The sequence below is a fragment of the Sinocyclocheilus anshuiensis genome, unplaced genomic scaffold (genome assembly GCF_001515605.1).
Source record: "Sinocyclocheilus anshuiensis isolate Anshui unplaced genomic scaffold, SAMN03320099.WGS_v1.1 scaffold392, whole genome shotgun sequence".
Taxonomy (NCBI): domain Eukaryota; kingdom Metazoa; phylum Chordata; class Actinopteri; order Cypriniformes; family Cyprinidae; genus Sinocyclocheilus; species Sinocyclocheilus anshuiensis.
This window is the reverse complement of record NW_015557091.1, coordinates 3,906,467-3,911,699: the sequence shown is the minus strand read 5'-3', so window position 1 is coordinate 3,911,699 and position 5,233 is coordinate 3,906,467. Positions and strand designations below refer to the sequence as shown.

General features: G+C 37.5%; 1 long non-coding RNA gene across 1 annotated transcript in view; it reads left to right on the top strand.

Annotated features, from left to right (window-relative positions):
* The window catches only part of LOC107677326 (uncharacterized), an 18,968-nt gene extending 14,070 nt beyond the window's left edge, over positions 1-4,898 (top strand). Inside the window, exon 3 of the long non-coding RNA XR_001632823.1 lies at positions 4,764-4,898. This is a non-coding gene — a long non-coding RNA (uncharacterized LOC107677326). The remainder of the gene's footprint in view (positions 1-4,763) is intronic.
* Positions 4,899-5,233: the final 335 nt, after the last annotated feature.

Below are 5,233 nucleotides of genomic sequence, written 5' to 3'. Positions count from 1 at the left end.
AAGAAACAGTGCATATTAGTCTAAACAAATAAAAAAATGATTTAAACTTAATAACTTACTCTGCTACTGAAATCAGTTTGATTTCTGCTGATGTAACCAAGGCCATGTGGGCAGGAAAAACATTGATGTAACAACGTTAATGTATTTGGTCTTGGCGGAATAGGTCTGCTACGCTGCTGCTGCGGCAGAGCAAGTACCGAGACTTGCTACTGCCAATACATCCACAACATGCTGCTGTGAGCATGTAAGAAATATTGCTGCTGCAAATATAACATACATGAAATAACCCCCATATAGCGTACATGAATCACCTCATAGCAGATCTATACAGGTGGAGCTGGGGAAGGTGGAGGGTTTCTGAAGCAAGCTGCAACTGCTGTAGCAAACACTAGTCATATATCTGAATGTTGAGCAGCGAGCTCATTGGCTACTGATACAGGAGAGAACCAATCAGCTGTGCCATGTGATAATGATGTCATTAGGTCAGATTGAGTTAGACCTATCAGACTGCGCCATCTAGAGTTTCGTGCCAGAACTCTGTATATATACTTACACACACACATTCTTCCTCTGTTGCCCGGGGAAAAAATACAGTTCATTGAGCGCAAATTGACCTTTTGTGACCTCTTTTGACACATTTCCCCAACATCTAATATAGTATAAAAGGTATCAGAAAAATATGTTTAATTAAGCATTGTTTTAATTGACATGTTAGCTAATAATTGGTATGCAAATGAAACATATACAACATTCATTTTAATTATTCTGATTTACAATAATTGTATTAATTTATAAATATTAATTTATTCATTATTTATAATTTCTGGAAGATTTTATTAGTTATCATTTATGAAAGACTGGATGCTTGAAATAATACAAAATAATACAATAATACAAAATCACTGCTACAGAAAATTCACATTTGTGTAATTGGATTCAAAACCTTTTAGATTGTGATAACTAGCATGTGCGTCAGTGTTCCTTGTTCCATTAAAAGTCATAATCACAGACAAGTACTCTATCATAATAAGAGCATGACAATTCCGACATGCAACTCTCTCCCAGGTTAAACAGCAGCAGATGGAGATTGTCTCTGGCCTCGTTTGTGAGCAGAATTAATTAGCAGTCACAGCAGCTGACACATCAGTTTTACACTGACCTGCAATTAAGAATAACACTTCTTTTTGGAGTGTGTGCATAGAACGGCCGCTTCATTGGCAACAGCCCATGCTACTTGATTTGTAATTAAAGTTTCTTTGGTCTCTGAGGCATTATGGGACAAAAGTGTAAACCTCGGGAACGCTTGAAGCTCCCAGACAAATTTTCATAACTGAAACATTTATTCCACATAATAACTTTGTTCTGAAATTGAGTGAACTGTGTTGCTGTCTGCTGCTAATGAGATGTAAACTCAGAATTCAGAGAAAAAAAAAAGTCAGAATTGCAAGAATTACTTTTTTTCTCAGAATTGAGATTTTTATATATAGGAATTATGTTTATATTATCTTGCTGTTCTGAGAAGCAAAAGTTTGTGAGAAACAAAGTCTGCATTGTTGATAAGTAGGAATTACCTATATATATTTTTTTTATCTGTGTCGGAAAGGGGCTTCCATTTGTATCAGTACTTTTTTGTATTAAATAGAATATAAGTATAATTAGGCTATAATCAGCATTTTCACCAAGCTTGCTGCGATTCATTTTGGGATTGCGTTATTTAATTAGTTTTGCCTTATGTGGCATTCTATTCAAAAGCTTGAATTTCCAATTGTAACAAAACGGCACTTCCAACTTGAAACCTCACTTGGAACAATAAATATTCACATTCACACATTAATCACTTTTAAGCAAAAAATGCATCAAAAAAAAATCTAAGTTACATGATGAGAAAACCTGTTTAGTAAACATGCATAACCAATGCCAGTGTTGCATAGCGTTGTTTATCCATAACTTGGGGAATTTTTTTGTTGACAAGCATCTGCAAATTCAACATTAGCAGTCCGATTTTGTGCCTTTTTACATCATCTTCCAAGGACAATAGAATACCAAAATGAGGTATCTTTAAAGCATCTCGAAATGCTGTCTAGGTAGGCAGCTCACTAGGTTTTGGAGCACAGGCTAACATGACAGCTTCATAAAGGACTAAGCTTGACTGAAATGCTTCTTTGTCACCAAAACCCCCACAATGCATTGGGGCAAGGGAGTGAGGCGAGAAGTGCGAGGCAAAGATGCGTTTGCTCTGCAGCAGTGTCCACGGTGCAGATGTTGCAGGTTATTTCCGTGAAGTTTCATCATGATGCTGGGACACTGAACTCTGGTAATCTGTGCTTCTCTCCGGAGTGTGTTTGTTTTGGCAAGGGAACACTTCAGCAAGCGTGTGTCTCTGTGTGTACGCATGAATTAATATTTATTTGAGGGTGTTAAAATTGTGCTGTATTGGTCTGTAGATGTTAATTGCATGGTAATTTGATGCTTGTGTTGATGGATTTGACATCAAATATCATTTCCATATGGATCTGTTACATTTGAGCCTACACAGACAAGGTGATTTTCAAACAAAAAATATTTTTTTTGTGTTCACTTGTTTGCATACAATGTATTTGTTTCAGTATGATGTGTGAGCTACAGAGGTCCATAAATACTGTTAATGTAAAATCATTCACGGTTAGTGAGGAATAAACAAGCGTGAAGTTCATTTGTGAAGTATGAAAGTGTCAGGAATGTAAAACAGGCCCAAGCCAGGTTGTACTCACCATGTTGATTGTTAATGAGATGCCACATTCATTTACAGCACACTCTGGGATCCCTGGGGAAATTCCACAATGACACCTGATTCCTAAAATAACACATTTACAGCCACAAATACATCCTGATTGACCTCCATGGTAAATATACAAAAATAAAAATGTTTTGTGGTTATATTTAATAATCTGCTAACAACCAGAAGTAAGCAGTAAACAAGTAGCCTATACAAAAGCACACGCCAATGCTTGACAAACGTAAACAAGCAATATTTTACTTCACTATGCGTATTTAACTTTAACAGAGTATTCTCATTTTAGAAAAACGTTTACTTAAACACATTAAAAAGAATATCTTGATTTTACTTAATTACATTTCATAAAAAATAAAATGCCAATCGTTAGTTCAAACCAAGCGGCAACCTTCCGGTCTCTCTTGTGAAACCAACACGGAAGTGACTAAAACTGCAATTCATCGACTGGCCGCTAGTTAAACTGGCCCATGTTAAAATGCCCAACTTTACAGCAGAAAAAAATGTGTTTACAACCTGGTACAAAAAGTGGTTTTGGTCTATATAGTTCATTTTGCCCTTCATGACAACTGTGAAGGGGGTGAATTTTTTTATAACTCATCCGTTTAAATTATATTAAGCCTTAAAGTTCTGCATAATTAAGGGCGTGGCCACTTGAGTGACAGATGGATTGCTGCTGTCACCGCCGGCGAGCTAGGTGGGCGTGGTTTCAACAACCAGCTCCCGCCTCTTTGCCCATTTTCGATTATCTGGGAGTGATGCGCGTTGATGCACTGCCAAGATTGCGACGGCCGGCTCCGCCCACTTTGAGCTTCAAAAACGGTCAACAGAAACCTATGGGTGACGTCACGGACACTACGTCCATGTTTTTTAATACAGTCTATGGTTCAAACCAAAGACGTAGATACCTGCTCAGCATTAGTGACATCTGATTCGCTAATGAATTATTCTTGTGAGCCGATTCTTTTCGGTTCTTATTACTGATCAAATCGCAGTCAACGATTCAATCACGACCTGAACTGATCCGTTTGCAGCTGTTCGCCAGGCTGATTTAAAACTGTTCGGAGCGAGTCTCTTGTTTACGATTCCATGAATTACCCTGAATCAAAACGAGCGCGAACTGGGAGTTCATACACAAAACGTTTTTTTTTTTTTGCGTTCTGCTGCTGCGTTGCTTCCTTGACCGTTTGCATCTCGTGCTAGAACGCGGTTTTTAGAAGTTAAAATGTTTCAAATTTACTTTAAAAATTTAACATTTTACTCTTGCATATTAAAAATGAAAATCATATTTAGCCTATACATTACACTAAATTGTGAATCACAACCAAAAAATACAAATAAAAGGACAAGCTACCACAAAGTAGATTATGCTTTAATGTGGCTGTCAAAATTAATATAAAAATGTAAACACATTTTTCCAAGTGGAGTCAGCTTTTAAATTATGTTTATGCTCTCATTACACATTTACTTTTTTTTTAATCATATTTTGTTGTTTTTATTTATTTGCACACACACACACACACACTGTGTGTGTGTGTGTGTGTGTGTGTGTGCAAATAAATAAAATTGGTTTGTTTTTGTGAAAAGTGGGGACATCCCATAGGCGTAATGGTTTTTATACTGTACAGACCGTATATTCTATTGCCCTACACCAACCCTACCCTTAAACCTACCCCTTACAGGAAACTTTGTGCTATTTCAGATTTTCAATACACTCCATTCTGTGTGATTTATAAGCGTTTTGAAAAGTGGGGACATGGGGTAATGTCCTGAAAAGTCACCTTCTCCTTGTAATACCTATGTCATACCTTTGTCATTATACAAATTTATGTCCTCATTTGTCACAAAAACGCGCACACACACACACACACTTGAGTAATCTTTGATATTCAAAGTTTAATCTTTTGATTAGAGAGCTAGAAGTGTTTACATTGGTGCACTTGTAGCCTATCTCGTACCCTTGAGCTAAACTTAACTCTGCCTTGTTTTTCAGAATTGTTCATGCCGTTGATTTCAAACCGTTATTTGGCTATCCTTGGATTCTCAAACAGCCCAGCAAGAGCTCATGCCTCCCTCCTAAAGACTTTAAGGCTTCCAGCTGTCATTACTTTCTCTAAAACCAAGCAATGGACCGTTGTGAGCCAAGCCAGCACTAACTGGTATTTTCGGACTGGGGAAGCTCTGAGTAGCCGCTGAACGAGGGTAAACCTTTCCAAAAACACAGAGGATGTTCTTATTTTGTATTGAATCCTAAATCTATTGTTTGATCTAATTATTCTGCCTCTAAGGCCCTTTTATCCCGGCACTGCTGATGAAACCGAAGCGAAAGAGGAGGCAGAGTGTGTCTCCTGGTTGTTTGAGACAGGACATCCATAGCACTGAGGGAGAGAGAGAGAGAGAGATAAAGAGCAAGAGATAGAAAGAGAGTGAATAAAAGAGTACTGAGTGATTCAGTCACGTACA